The following is a 16,019-nucleotide window of genomic DNA, read 5'->3' as shown; positions in this document are numbered from 1 at the left end:
AAAGGAATAAACTAAGGGAATTGTCTTCCCCATCAAATCAAACTAATTTGAACATGTGGCATTATTTATACTGCATTTCGTAGAGTTATAGCTGTACATGATCTTCCTTGACAATTAAAAGCTTGTAGAGCACAAAAATGTGTCTAGTTTAATAAGCTACAAAACTGTCCCATATGAGACTTCTGGGTGTTACAACATTGAGGTTGTTGCAAAAAGGTAATAATTCAGCCTTTCTACACATAATTCAATATGACTGGCCATAATGAATGTATGGCTGCAGTGTATAGGGTAGTACAACCAGCTGCTTGAAAAATAACTGTGTGATCGTCATACCAAGAATTGGTAGCTTTTGGGTACTTGCCAATTTCAGTTACAACTGGAGCTGGTTGGCGGTGGAGTGGCTGATTATCCCACCGATGGTATTTTCTGTCTTCGCTCCCGTGAGCATGGGCGGAGGGGCTCGGGCAGCACCCAGCGCTTGGTGGGAGCTGTGGCACACAGGGGCTGCTGGCCCCCTCTCTAGCCCAGCTGCTTCCCACTGGCCAGGGAAGGACAAAAGTATTTACACCTCTCTTTCTCGGAGGGCTTGTGGTCCTTGGGAAGCTCTCTGGCAATGGAAAGAAAGCGCTTCATGTGGTATTTAAAATGTTGGACAAGAATTCACAGCAGGCATTTCCTCTCCTCTGAAGTGTGAGCAGAGGGAGAGAAAAAAGAAAAAACCCTAATAAACTACGGCTCACTTTAGGGATGGTGAAACTGCATACTCGAGCCTGTTTTACTTAAGGTTACGTCAGCGTAGGTCAAGAACGCGCTGAACTGCAGATGAAATAATAAGAAATAAAAGAAACCTCATCTTCCCGAAGGCAGCACGCTCTTATGAGACCGTAAAAGATTACAAATGGGGTAAAACAGGGAAGAGCCTTGAGTACATGTGTTTTGGGAGTTTTGTGCTTTCTTGTATGATTGCGTGTGAGTGCATATATGTGCGCAAGGGAAGAAATCCTTAACTTGCTCAGTCTGCAGGCTGCTGGGGTTTTTTGCGTTGTTTTCATTTAGGTTTTTTCCCCAGTTGATTCTTTTTCCCCTCAGCTTGGAAAAACCTATTATTTGCAGCTGTAATTCTGAGGCTTAGATGCAGTTCTGGGCACAAAGGACCCTGCCATGTTTCTGGTCTTATTTAGTACTAATGGATTAGACAAAAAACAAAGTCTCAGAACCGCACCCTGAAATATTGCAAGCTGCTTTTCTTCTTAAGAACTCCTAAATATCCAAGTCAACGTTTGCATCTACTTAAGCCAGCTTGAACTAGCTTCTCTGCAAGTTTTCAGTTCTCTGAATGCCAGCCATTGTCTAGCAACTGGTTCAAATGCAATGGTATCCTATATTGGCCTGTCAGCGCGTTCCTCAGCATCGTGTCCCCATGGCACGTGTACTGTCGGTACCAGGGATAGTAAGAGTAGGTGTTCTCCTTAGGTGTGTAACGTAGGTTGGGGTTTTGTTCCCTCTTAAGAAACCAATATGACAACTGTTCTTAAAATACAGGTTAAAGGAATCAGCCTCAATCAGTCTTTTGATTTTCCATTTTTCATTGGCGAGGCGTAGCATGTAGTTCATTTCATGAGTGTATTAAGATGCCCAGATTAACCTGAAATTGCAGTCTTTCCTCACCATTTAACTTTTGGTTCAGTAAGGATTGAGGCAAACATTTGCCAGCATACCAAAAGGGACCTGACACTTCTGTTGCAAATAACTTTTCCCCAAAAGCACTGCTTGTGTTCAAACAGTTTGGGTTCTGGCTTGCAGCCAGGGGTTCACCTAAGCATATTACAAGAAGTGACAGGTAGGCAGAAGTAATACATATTTTAATGTGCTTGACTCGGCTAGAGACCATAAAATGGGGTAGACTAGACTTTCCTTTCCTAGCAGATGTGAGCTTGCTCCCAATTTACTAATAAGTTACAAAGCTGCCAGCACTGCCACTCGAGTCACCTTAATGGCCCTGAGGCTCTTGAAAGCAGACGAGAACGTTGAGTTCCTGTGTTTTTTCGAAGACGTTCTCAGCTCCTGTGAAACCGTACAGAAAACGTGCTGAGGGCTCGGCCCAGCCAAACTGCTAATGCCCCTAACACCTGCCAAGGACTGAGGTGACTGTTTCTGGAGTGGGTATTTCAGCAGTGGATGGAAGCTATAACTGAAATTGGAAACATTTCCAATTGGTACTCCCTAATATTTTAATGAATAAGAGAGTATCATGCCTTGAATGTACTTCGGATACACGGAGCCACAGTTGTTCTAATATAAATCATGTGCGCTCTGTCACTGAAAGTAGATCTTGTACATTAATAAATTCTTTACTTCTTTGAATGATACTCAGCACAAGAGAAGGAACTTTTTAAATATAAAATGAAAAAAAAACCCAAATAATATCTACCTAGTAGATGTTTTTTTTAACTTTTTATTGAATATAATGTAGTTAAGACAGTTCTCCTCCACTTGGGAGATCTTTAGGCAGGAGTTTGGAGAAAACAGTGTGGAATTATGAACAGATCAAAGGTTAAAACTAAGTTGATAAGTGTCATAATACGGTGAAAATATTGAACTCTCTACTACCGGGAGGTATAAAGAGGAGTACTGTTTTCAGACATAAAGCCATCCTTGCAATCTGTTCAGCACCAGTAAGCACAGCTGATCTTCAGCTGAAAGTAGAGTTTGGATGCTATTTCTTGGGAAAGAGGTGGACTGATGGGAAAGAGAACAGAGGAGAGAGAAAAGTGCCTGAGAGAAGACTAAAAATAGGACTTGCCAGAAGAGGCAGAGGAGAGAGTGGTCTGAGGGGCGAACGACAGCCGTCTGCAAGCTGCAGAGCCACGTTACGCATCCATTGTCGTCAGGGTGAGGAGGAGCGTGCCTACATTTTAAGTAGGAAGAATTAGGTCAGACATTTGGGAAAATTTTCCTAAACACTAAGGCCAGGGAATCAATGGAATAAATGGCCTGTGGGGAGCGTGGAAACTTCAACATTGTGGGGTTTTAGTAACAGGTGGCATAAATATATACGAAGTAGAATCTAGCCGAGGGGGCTGGGAAGGGGACCATGAAGCACTGATGTTGGTATGCAAGATGCTTTGAAACGATGAGCCCCTTAATTAAGATCCAGCACATATCCGATGTGCTTGTTTTGTTCGTGGTGCTTTTGACATACTGGCGTGGCTGTCTCTCTCCAAAAAAGTTTGGTGGCCGCTGCTGTAGGGGTAATTAATGCTGTTCTGGAGCTGGGAGAAAGGTTAGTTGGTTACTTGCTTCTTCGCAAACCTTTAAGAAAACGGTTTCTTAACGGTAAGGTTTCTGCGGCCCCAGCTGTGGTGAAACACATGCGTATAGCAAAGGCAACGGAGAGCAGAGTGGGCTGGACCCCAGCTGCAGGGTACCGCTTCCCCAGGGCATTCGTGACATCCAGGGAGGGGGTGGATTACTTCATTCATTTTTTAGTTCAGATGTAATGGCCATGTGAATATTGGCATGGAGATTTCTGTCCCCACAGAAAACAGACTGCAGAGTGAACAGAAGAGGGGAAGGAGAGGTGAAATGCACGTCTGTCGTTTATCTAGTATCAGCCATAGCTACTAGAAGAAATTTTTGGTTGTTGAACCACAATTTATGAGGAAATAGGAAGTAATTATCTGTATTTTCTACATATTTATTACCTCCTGAGAAGGTTGAATTGTGCAGTAAGATATCAAAATTGTTTGGTAAGTTAAACTTTGAAATTATAAATGCCTTCTTGGGCAAATCTTTCCAGTGAGGAGTGAGACAGTTATCTTTCCACCCCCCCCACACACACTACCACATAGTATAGAATATAAATAAGTTGAATTTTACACGCCGTGATATGAAGGGTACTGAAAGAAATGTATTGGCATAAAATAATCAGTAGATACAATGCACAGCAGTCCTTTGTCACATGCCGGTCCTGTTCAATATCTTCACTGATGATCTGGATGAGGGGATTGAGTGCACCCTCAGTAAGTTTGCAGATGACACCAGGTTGGGTGGAAGTGTCAATCTGCTGGAGGGTAGGAAGGCCCTGCAGAGGGACCTGGACAGGCTGGATCGTTGGGCTGGGACTAACTGTATGAGATTCAACAAGGCTGAGTGCCGGGTCCTGCACTTGGGTCACAACAACCCCATGCAATGCTACAGGCTTGGGGAGGAGTGGCTGGAGAGCTGCCTGGCGGAAAAGGATCTTGGGGGTTGGTTGACAGCCGCCTGAACATGAGCCAGCTGTGTGCCCAGGTGGCCAAGAGGGCCAATGGCATCCTGGTTTGTATCAGGACCAGTGTGGCCAGCAGGACCAGGGAGGTGATAGTTCCCCTGTACTCGGCACTGGTGAGGCTGCACCTCGAGTACTGTGTTCAGTTTTGGGCCCCTCACTCCAAGAAGGACATTGAGGTGCTGGAGCGTGTCCAGAGGAGGGCAACGAAGCTGGTGAAGGGTCTAGAGAACAAGTCTTATGAGGAGCGGCTGAGGGAGCTGGGGTTGTTTAGCCTGGAGAAGAGGAGGCTGAGGGGAGACCTTATTGCTCTCTACAGCTACCTGAAAGGAGGTTGTAGCGAGGTGGGGTTCGGTCTCTTCTCCCTAGTAACAAGCAATAGGATGAGAGGAAAGGGCCTCAAGTTGTGCCAGGAGAAGTTTAGGTTGGATATTAGGAAGAACTTCTTCACCGGAAGGGTAGTGAGGCATTGGAACAGGCTGGCCAGGGAAGTGGTTGAGTCTCCATCCCTGAAGGTATGTAAAAGAAGGGTAGACGTGGTGCTTGAGGACGTGGTTTAGTGGTGGACTTGGCAGTGCTAGGTTAACAGTTGGGCTTGATGATCTTAAGGGTCTTTTCCAACCTTAACGATTCTGTGATTCTATGATTCTATGCCTAGGGTGTCTTGCAATAGGTCCTGCACAATGTCAGGAGCCACCGTTTATGGACCTGTTTCACTGATTTGAGTGCTTTCCTGGTTAGCACGCGAGACAAGTTTGAAACTCAGCATACTGAACAGGGTCTGGTATCGAAGTCTTTCACTTTATTTCTGAATTGTAGAATTCTCCATTAAATTAAGGTAGATCATTTGGATTATTTAGTAGCTACCAAATTAGTGGTTTGTAGCCTTAAAAACACACCGTCAAACATTTAGCAGAGCTATGTATAAGGAAAAGAATGTGGGGATGGAAATAATTCAGGTTGCAAAGTCATTCTTTCCTGAATTAGGAAATAGCAGCATCTAGCTTACTTACCTTCACTTCTGCTTTCAAATTACCAACTTGATACAGAATAATTTTTTATTTCTTTTTTAAATGCTAAATTCCTGTTGAGTAGCCTAGAATGATTTATATGACTTACTTTCTTTTTTGAATCCCCAGTGATTTAAAAGCTGCGAAGAGCTTTTCTTCCTCTTTCTGCTGCAAGAGTTTGTCTATTCCCTCTTACCCTCATTTTTGTGATTAAGCTGCATCACGGCCACTTTCTACTTTCTTATTCTTTCCCTCCTCTGCCTTTTTTTCTGACCATTGTCTTACGGGGGCTCTTTTCAAGCCACCTGGCTGTCCCCACTGCCTCAACCCCTTCTGTCCCCTCTGAGTTGCTGTCACTTCTGTATGTCTTAAGTCCAAGATAGTTATACACGTCAAGGAGGAGTTGCCAGATGCAGTGACATCCATCTTCAGAGACAGCATTATTCAGTATAATACTGGGTCAGGAGTATATAATGTAATTACTATACAGCTGTATGGATAGCATCTCAGGTTTTAGAGGGATAGACCCTCTTTAAAGATAGCTATTTTCTTTACCAGGCTGTATTGGATGATAAAAGATGGTGAAAGGTTTTGGCTTTATTGGGATCTTACATGAAGATACAGAAAGCTTGCTCTTAATTCCTTGTAGAGCTCATCATGCAAAGGACCCTCAGGACTTAACTAGTATGCATTGGGACAACATGTGCACGAGCTTCCCATGCTTTGAAAACACATAACTAAAATGGTCCTAAAACACGTAACCAAAGCGTAACTGAAGCTGGGAGAGAATCCTGCTTACTTGGTGATTGTAAATGAGATCGCTCTACTCTGTAGATGCCTGGATCAACTGTAAACATTCTTGTCATCTGTGCGTTTCCACTCTGACCGATTCGTTCCTAGAAGTCCCTGCTCCCACACCATCTGTAGGTCTTGGTTTGCATCCAACAAATTATTTAACAGCTGGTGGCTTTGAGGCATCAGGGCTGACTGCTAGTATGTGCACTTGAGTTTTGGGGGGGACATGTTGAACTGCGTTTTCGGAGCTGGCGGTTTCTCCCGGTTGATGGTCTGGCGTGCTGCCCTCTGCATAGGGCTGGGAGGATGGTTTTGGAGTGACAGTATAACCTGGAGCAGGGGTGTCACGGGCTAGCTGATGGTGCCAAATAAACGGTATTTTTATAATCTGTAGCAGGTAATTAAAGCGCTGGGGAGCACAGGGATCCCAGAAGAGTTTAAGTATAAAAAGCTGGCTGTCTGATGCCACAGGTTTGGTTGTTTAGACTCGCAAGATTTTAATTTGTTTGGGGAGCCAGTGGTTTCCTGATGCGGTGCTCCAAACTGGAAAGTCTATTACTTGATATTGCAGGGTGTGTTTTACGTTCAAAACTGACATGAATGCCCAGGAGATTAAAATCTAAATACGAAGGGAATAATCCATTTCAGAAAAACAAAAGCTATTATGACTGAACATGCTGTCATGCCTCATCATGTAGCCTTACTGCATCAGACCCATTTAATGCCTTCAAAAGTTGAAAAATGGGATGTGAAAGTAGTATGATATTGCGGGGGGGAGGGGAAGAGGAAGATGAAGTAGGAGCACTTTCAGCCCCAGACCTCAGCATGATTGCTCTCCTCACACAGAGCCGCCTTTATTTAACTAGGACCCAGTATGGATTCAGGGGTGGTTCTTCTGGTTTTTTTTGCTGCCTGTGACTTCTTCCTTCCTTTCGTGTCTGCCTGAGTTTGGAGTTTTCCTGATTATTTTAATCCAGCGTTCAAGAAAACCTGCAGCTCCCCAGTGATGGAGAGCAGGTACTGGTCTGGGATGCCATGGGGGAAGCCATCGCTTAAACACCCTGTCTTGCATGACCCGTGTTGGACGGCTGCCTCCAAGAAGAAATGATCGATGACCCCCTTAAAAAAAGTTTTAAAAGGCTCAGTTCTGGGCAGGTTTATGGAAAACACTGTGGCCTGCTGAAGCTGAGCATGCTTCAGGGCAACAGTAAGTGTATGCCTGTGCCAGGGCTGGGAGCTGGGAGCAGAGCTCTTGGCCACAGTGCTAATGTGTGTCTTGCTGGACAGAGCAGCAGTGGAGGATGGAAAGGGCAATGGCTGCCTGGAAGAGGCATTAGCCTGCTGACTGCAAAACATCTGTCTTCCTTGCCCCAAATGCTTCCTTTTTTCTATCTCTGAACCACACTGAATTGGAGAAAAGGCTACAAAAAACGTAAAAAACAATCCCCCCTCTCCCCAACCATGAAAATGGGGGAAAAGTATCCATTCACTGCAAAAGCAAAAAAAAATGAAATCAGAAAAGCCATGTTGATATTTTAAATTATAGTTCATCATTTATTTTTTTTTTACTTTGCGGGCTTTTACATTACTTGAGCTGGAAAGATAAATGTCTAGTGGGAGGGAGCAGGACACTGTTGGAGGAGATGGGCTTGATGGCCTGATCCATACCTTGCCTATCTGATTCCCTTCTTTCTGTGAGGTTAGGCAGGTCACCAGCTTGGGAGCACTGGAGCACAGTCTATTTAGATAGGGTATGAAACAGAAAATATTGTTCACAGGTGTTACAGTATTTTGGCCTGAGGGTAGTGTGATAATGTAGCACACCTGCCATGTGTCAGCAACTCATGAAACTTTTTTTTTTTTTTTTTAATTTTGAACTAATTCTATTTTCTGTTCAATATAAGAGAATACGATCTCTAACAACCTGGTGCCTAAAGCACGCTCGGTCTCTGTAGCATTAAATATAACTTTTAAATAGTGAATGATGCGCAAGGGGCCCCACGTGAACATTTGGCTCCAGAGCAATTCAGATAGGTCAAAACCTCACGTAAATGTAACCCAAGTACTCACAGTCACTTGTCTGCAGAAAATCAGGGTGTGCCATTGAGGGTTCTTCTTCCCTTTTTAGGTGCTGAATGAAATCTTTATCAATCAGTTGTATTCACAGCACAACACTACAGGCAGTTTTGCGGTGTTTTCTTTTGCCTGGATTTATTTTTTTTAACTGAAATGAAGAAGGGGTCGAGTTAGGGGTGTTTCTATGCAATTCTCTCATGACCAGCATCTGTGGGATGCTGCTGTAGTCTCCGTTACTGGTTCCTTCATTTCCTTCTCCTCCTCCTCCTCACATCTGCTTCCCCCCTGTAATTCCCCATTGTTTCTCAGCAGTCTTATTTATTGAGTTATTTGTTTATTATTTCTGTGCCACCTTACCTTCCTGCAACTCCAGTACTTGAGCGGATTGAAGCTTTTCAATGACAGCTTTCAGTGACACTTTGCAGAAGTCTGTTATAAGCAGCAGTTCTCCTTTTTACCTTTTGGGTTTTTTTGTGTTGTTTTTTGATTTTTTTTTTTTTTTTAAATGAATGAAATAGTCATCAGGCTTAGGTTTAATCTCTGTGGTCTTCTAATTACACCCAGCACTGCTAGGCATGTGTGCGTTTGTCAGCTTGTGTGTGTGGTTTCTCCTAGATGGGAGCCACCTGCAGGAACCATGGCGTGAGCATGCTGGGCAGTGGCCATGATCCTGCTTTTGGAGCTGGTGGATGAATCCTGGTACCAGGGGATGAGGGGGCAGAGCCAGCCCCCACTCTTGGATGCAGGAAAGGTGCAGTGGCAACTGCACCCCGTGCCTGGAGCCCTGTACAGAGAGTTTGGTGGGAGATTGCAGTTCCCTTCTTCCTCCATGTTTGCCCATGGGGAAAACTGCTTGGACCAGCAGGGCGGGAAAAAAAACAGCCAAAACAGGTTATGATGGCCTGATTTTTCTTGTCCTGTTCAGAAATTAGGGTGGCCTTGGGGTGCTCTAGGTGATATGACCTCCAAAAGGTGATCTGATGTCTTCAGGGAACCTGGTCAGTCGTACTCTTCATAAACCTTGTGTGCAGGAGGGGCAACAGAAATTGCAGTGATTCTGGGTTTCATTGCTGTGGGAAGCCACCCATCAAGAGAGCAAAACAGACCCAGGTAGTTTCACTGAATCATAGAAATGAAAGGTAAACAGGAAATAAAAATGTTATCCTGTGCATCCAGATGCTCTGAAGCAGAAGCAAATGTATGCATTTTGCAAATTCAGAGTTGCCAACCCAAGTGGAAGGGGTAGCAAAATCAACAAAATTTTAATTGCTTATGCTTTATAAGGTTGCAAACAGAGAATTTTGCTGCTGCTGTTTATCTGTACATAAGTCTCCACTGATGACTCCACACAGCTATAGATAACTTCTTCTTGACTGTCATTATAGTGGATACACTGTCTACTCTAAATCCCACTTGATGCCAATCAAGTTCTTGCTCCACTGTTAGTAAATGCTTGATTATTTTCTGTCTGCAAGAAGCTTGTATGTATTGCAAGGCTCTTACCAGCTCCCCTCTCTCTATTCCCTTTCCTAGGGTAAACAAATTCAGCTCCTTAAACCTTTTTCCACTGGTCACGTTTTCTAAACGTATTATCCTTCTTCCTACTCTCTTCTTGAAACTCTTTAATGCATACTTTTCAAAAAACATGAATCCCCAATGGAAATACAATATGCTATATACTTCTCCCTGGTGCTGCAGAAGGCAGAACAACTCCGGCATCATGTCACAGACTGAAATTTGTCTTGCTTAACACTTGACTTCAGACCCTCACGCTGCTTCATTCCTGCTGCCTAACCCATAGCTTCCCCATCACTTTTCACTTCTGAGGTCCCCATTCCTGTTGCCGTTACCCTTACGAGAATGTAGTCAGATTCAGTGTATATATGGTTTTCTGTCAGACTGCTTTTCTCTTCTTTAAGTCTGATGAGGATGCTGGCAGCGTGCCCCAGCCTCCCCGCTGTGATGCTGAGCATGGATCAGGCACTCTCTCTTCCTTCACTGATGCTCAAAGGGCTGTGATTCCTCAAATCGATAAGTTCTCACAGGTTGTCATTGTGCTACTGATAACTGTTCATAGGTTAGGGTTTCGGGTTTTTTTAATCACTTGTACACCTTATTTTTTTCTTTTTTAATCATTTAAACTATTTCTGTCGTTCTCTCATGAAAAAGTCATGCAGGGCTGTTTTAAAAGCCTTTCTAAAGATAGGCTCTGTCATCTGTACCACTTTCTTTTTATCAGCTGGAACAGATGTCCCGTCGGAGAGAGCGAGAGAGACATTACACTAGTTTGACTTTTTGATACATTCATGTTGACTGTTTGGGGTTGGTTTTTTGTTGGTTCCCCCCCCCCCCCCATCTCATTTTTGCAGGATTAGAAATCCTTTAGCAGTGTGCCCCCAGTAACTTCTCTGGTATTGAAAATACACTGTAATTTCTGGCTTTTCCGTCCCCACTTGCCTTTGTAAGATCAGGTGCTGTGTTGGGGCTTTTCATTTCTTTTAGACCTTACCTGGCTTCTCTGGCACCTGCAAGGCAGTGGTTAATGGTTTAGAGATGATTGCTGGTAGTTGCCCAAGCACTGTAGGGACATTGCCAGTGGTTCCTGCTGACTTGAAACCACCTGGCTTACTCATGTGTTTGCTCCGTTCTTCCCTTGTTCCATCCAGCCTGCGCTTGCACATCCTGCACGTCAGGTGAAAGATGCCCCGTGTATCTAGTCCCAGCTAACTGCTGTGAAATGAGGCGCTGAATAATTCAGCCTTTCCTGTGTTCAGTAACGGGCCTGGTTTTCCTTCTAATGTATTTATAGACTCTTTTCTTATTGTTTGCTGCAGCTCTTGCTGATTGTAAGTCACTTTGCATCCTAGTCTTCATTTCACCTTTTATGTTGATGTTGGTCTTTTATGTTCATCCCTCAGTCATGTGTCCTTGGTTCTGCTTTGGTGTATAATCCCTTTTTGATCTATTCCACTCCCCTCTCCCCCCGTCATTTAAAAGCTCCCTATGCTTCCCATCCCCACCTTTGCTAGGCAGAGGATAATCTCTCCAGAAACACTCAGCTGCATTTTCTTTTGGTGGCGGTGCTGGTTTTAAGGTCTCTCCTCCATCTCCTCTGGATTACACGACTCCTTCCTCAGATGTTGCCTCCGTTTTTCCTTCTTTCATCTTCATGAAGAAACTTTAAAAAATCTGTATCATGCACCTTCCTAGAAGGCCAAACAAATACTTTAATTCATGCTATGTGTCGCAACACTTCCATCCAGCCTTTTTTTATTACTGCTTATTAATGTCTCCCTGTCCTCCCTGAAGTCTCTCTCCTGCACCTGTGCTCAGGCCCATGGCTTGTGCCACCGGATCTGTAAGTCATTTAAACCATTTAACCCACAGCATGCTGTGCTGGCACAATTGCAGCTCACCCTGAAGCTTAGCATCCTTCTCCATTGGTTTTCCTCTTGCCTCTCTTGTTACTACTTTTTTGACTTTCTTTTCGTGTTTTTTCCATGTGCTGACTCCAATGTGTTTGTGTGTATGTTATATGTATATGTTTAAGGTGCAATGCTGAACTCTCAGTATAGCCAGTGTGTTAGTGAGTTGAAGTATAAGGGTTGCAATCGCTGGGCTGGCACCTCCCAGATGTGTTAGATGGGGTGCCCACCAGTGCCTGAAGGAGGGCTGCTGCTTCCCCTTCCCCAAGCTGGGGAGGTTCAGCCCTCCCAGCTGAGCCGCCCACCCTGCAAAATGACACTGGTGCTGGCATGAGAGAGGTGACAGGAGTGTGAGGTTGCAGGGGGGCATCCAGTTGCCCTTTTTGTGGTCATTTCCCACCCGCATCTCTTCAGGCCGCAGCTCTGCAGTTGCTTCGGCTTGTCAGCATCCACTGGAAAAACCGTAACGCTGGGGCGATGCCTCCTCTATAAGGCCTCCAGTTGCTCCCGGCACTGGAGGATGGCAACGAGTAAAGAAAGAGTGGCTCTTAACTCCTTGTGAAGTGCAGCAGAGGTCCTGCTTCTCACCTCTCCCAGGGACCCTATGCCGGGCTTTTGTGGCTTAGGTGCCTCCTGCACATGAGGGCAAAGCTCACCCAAATTAAAGATGATCAACAAAAAATGGTCGTTTTCCTAGTAAGGAACCCAACTGGAATGAATTGAGCTGAGACTTGAAGCAGTCTGATGAAAACAGTTTATATTTCAAGCTTAGAAGTCGGCGTGTGTATTCTTTTCTTGAAACATATATTGACATTTCTATTACTGCTCATAGCAGCAATATTGTTCTCCATATGCTCTTCTCATCAGCATCTCATCGTTATTGGATAAATATGTCTCTCATTATGCAGAACATTATTTTTGAAGTATGGAATCATTATTTTGTTACGTAACTTCCAAATTTGGATCTTTGCAATGATTTATAACGATCTTTAGAAATTATTGTAATTAAAGGAGAACTTTCCACAAAGAGAATGAATTAGATCAAAGAAGCATTTAAATGTAAATCATTAATCTGTGCATTACAGGAAATAGTGGCTATGTATAGTTCATTTAATTATACTTGGTTCAATTTTGTTTTGTCATTACATCACAATTTATTCAGAATTAATGTGCAATTTCTTCTGTAATGTGATTTCCGTTTGCTTAATATAGCAGATATTTTCACTAGAATGTATTTATATATAAATAAAGGTTTATTAACGACTGCTGGGTTAATTAAACTGTGGACTCTGCTGTCAATTAGCTGTGAATTTTGTTGCTCTAGATGCAACCCAGAAGGTCCCTGCTCTGAGAATGGGAGGCAAGGAGTCAAATAAATTGTTGAATGTATGAATGTATACGGTAGATTGTGACTGTCGTGTGCTGGAGGGGACCAGGTGACATAGCCCGGGCTTTGCCTGCTCAGAGAATTGTTAATAGAGGACAACATGATTTTGTTTCCCATATGGAGAAAAGGAAATTATGTGTTTTATAGTCCATAGCAAGTAATTGGTAATGGAAATGGTAATCTCCTAAGCCGCAATATGTTGGTAGCTATAGGTAACAAGGACTAGGTGTGTTGAAAGGTTTTAGGTGTAGGCTTTGCACAAGTGGTTTGCAGGTTTTGCAATCCATATGTAAACTCTTTACTTTGTATAGTGTAAGGGTATGAAAAAATTTCTTTAATGTGATTTAATCTAATAAAAATTATTTTAAAATGTTATGTAGTTTTTTGAAGTTGTATACCTTGATAGTATATTAATGTTTATCTTCCCTTAATTATTCTTCTGCAGCACTCTCAAACTTATATTTTTAAACCTTTACACTGCTGGAAGTACATACATTTGTAACTTAATTTTTAAGTAGTAGATTAAAATAAGCTAGTTCTTGGCTATTTTTTTTTTTCTTTCATCAAAAGACTTGATTTTCATTCTGATTGAATTCTGTAGCCAAATTGACTTTAGCCTTAGACTATCCAGTATTAACAGCATCTGTGTTAAGTTTGGACTCAGCTAATCTTTTGGAATCTTTGAATATTTGGTTGCAAGCCAAAACTTAGCTATCCAAGAGCACATCTGGATTGCATAGTATTACCTCATTTGTATAAGGTAGTGCTCTTAGTTTCTTTTCATTAGTTTGTTTTCTGTTTGCTGGAAAGGGGAATTTGATACTGGGGTTGTGCTGGCAACAGAAAAAGTTTAAGGAACTTCAGTGATTTCTTTCTTCCTGTACTGAAATTCACATTAGAAGTCATGATTTTGGTACATAGCCAGGTATAGTAAATAAACTAATAAAATAAGAATTTCTCAGCCAATTATATGTGTTTGACAAATGCCTAGACACTACTAGCTATTCTGTCAGGTTTGCTGCATACAAACAAAGGTAGAGTAATACTTGTGTTGTTACATTTCTTAAGATCACTGTTATTTCTTCCAATAAGTGAAACTACTGCTTCCTAGGAGGATTGTTGTGCCATTTATAAAAAATTAAATGCTTTCAAAGTTCTTTTGGATAAGCAGCTGTTTACTGAGGAAGGCAAAACAACCTATTGGTTTACGCTGAGAGAGGAATGTTGTTTTCTGTCTTGTAATTTAGGTATTTTCAACCTGCACTAGATGGAATGAGATGAATCTTAGCAATACAATTACCTGAGGAGTTTGTAAGAAATTGGATTCAAAATGTTTTTCCTTTTCTTCTATTTACATCTGTAAGATAACAGCGTGAAATCAATCGTATTTTATTCTCAGTATTTGTTATTAAACATATTCATGTGCGTAGGGAAATAAAGAAGGCATTTGGAAATGGGTAACCTTGGGTTAATTAAATCCATCTGCTGTCTGACTAATGACAGGAATATTGTATCCGGGGAATCGCTGATGTTAAAAGATTTGATAATGCACAAAAAGTTTTCTAACAAAGCACTCTCAGAGCAAGTAAGGACTCGTGTTAACTGGAGAGAAAACCAGTCCCAGAGAGTAACTCACAGTATTGTAAGGCTCTGCTTCATGTGGAAATGTCCCAGAAGAAGTTAAGAACCACATTTATTGTTCCTTGAGATGCAAAATTATAACTGGCAAGAAAAGTAAAACTTGTTTTCAGTTCATGCTACATGAAGTTGAGTTTTATGGGACGAGTTTAATGTCGGTTTCCATGCTCACGGAAAGCCAGAATACAAATGTTCATTAGGAAGGAAACTGTATAGGGTGCAAAAATGAGCTTCCACAGATGCAGTGATGGCAGCTGAAGGAAGACAGACTTTGATTCATATTGACAGGCAACCTGATCCTATATAGATTAATGCCTCAAGGTACTCCAGTTGATTGTATTTTAAGACAGCAAGTATCATAGTTGCTTTCTATTTACACTGCTTTAAGTCATATCAATAGCAAAAAAGAAAAAAAAAAAGACTGTACAACAGCTTCCATGCTAACACTTTGTGTTGATCATCTGTGCTGTTTGGAGTTGTTTTATTAATGATTTTGTAGCTGTAAGTTAGTTTTTTGTTACTTGCTAATTCATAGTTTCTGGAAAAGAAAATCAAATGCATAGTTTGTTTTTATTGAATGAATTATTTGATTAATTTGCATTTAATATCTTGGTACACTTGTACAAAACATGGTTTGAGAGTAGGGGGAAAAACTTGTGAATTTTGTGGAGACCTGGGTGCTTTTAAAGCAAGGCAACCGTAACAGCATCAGATGAAGAATAGCTTATTCCATGTTGATCTGACAGATGGGCAAAACAAAATTCTGAGAGATTAACATTGTTCTGAAATTTAATTTTTAAAGCATACAAAAAAAGAGTGGCTTAATAAAATTGAAAATGGAGGATGAGTTTGCTTGCTCTACATTGAAGGAACTTGTTAGGCTTCTTTCGTAGCAAGTCGGATGTAGTCGCGCTAGTATGTGATTTATCTCAGCTTAAAGCAGGCATCTAAAATAGGTCAGATGAATCGCTCTCTGAAATGTCTGGTTTTCTCTGCTGTGTTTAAAGTGACCATCTCAGATGTAGACATCTCAAGTTTGATTAGACGAATGCCTTTCTGACTGTCATGTTTTAAAAGACATGAGTTAATTACTGCTTTTTGTAGATGCTAAAGACATTTTGTTAAACAATACATTTTAAAAGTTATTTTTTATATAACTGTGCCAGTTTGAGTGTAGAAATTTATGATGTATTCCTAAACAAGTGTGTCGCATGTTAGTACTTTGAAAATGTGGCCTGAAGCATAAATCTGCCAGGTATGCTTTCTAGCTCTGCTTTTCTCTCGTGCTGTTTTGGCATGCAGGAGGTAGGAACATGCACGCCCCTGCTCACAGAGAGTGCAAAAACTGAGCACAGGCTGAATGCTGGGCACTTGCTTGCTGTACAGAGACGTATTCACTGGAGGACTTAGCCTTGAAA

The sequence above is a fragment of the Platalea leucorodia genome (assembly GCF_965183815.1).
Source record: "Platalea leucorodia genome assembly, chromosome: 1".
Classification (NCBI taxonomy): Eukaryota; Metazoa; Chordata; class Aves; order Pelecaniformes; family Threskiornithidae; genus Platalea; species Platalea leucorodia.
This window is presented reverse-complemented; position numbering follows the sequence as displayed.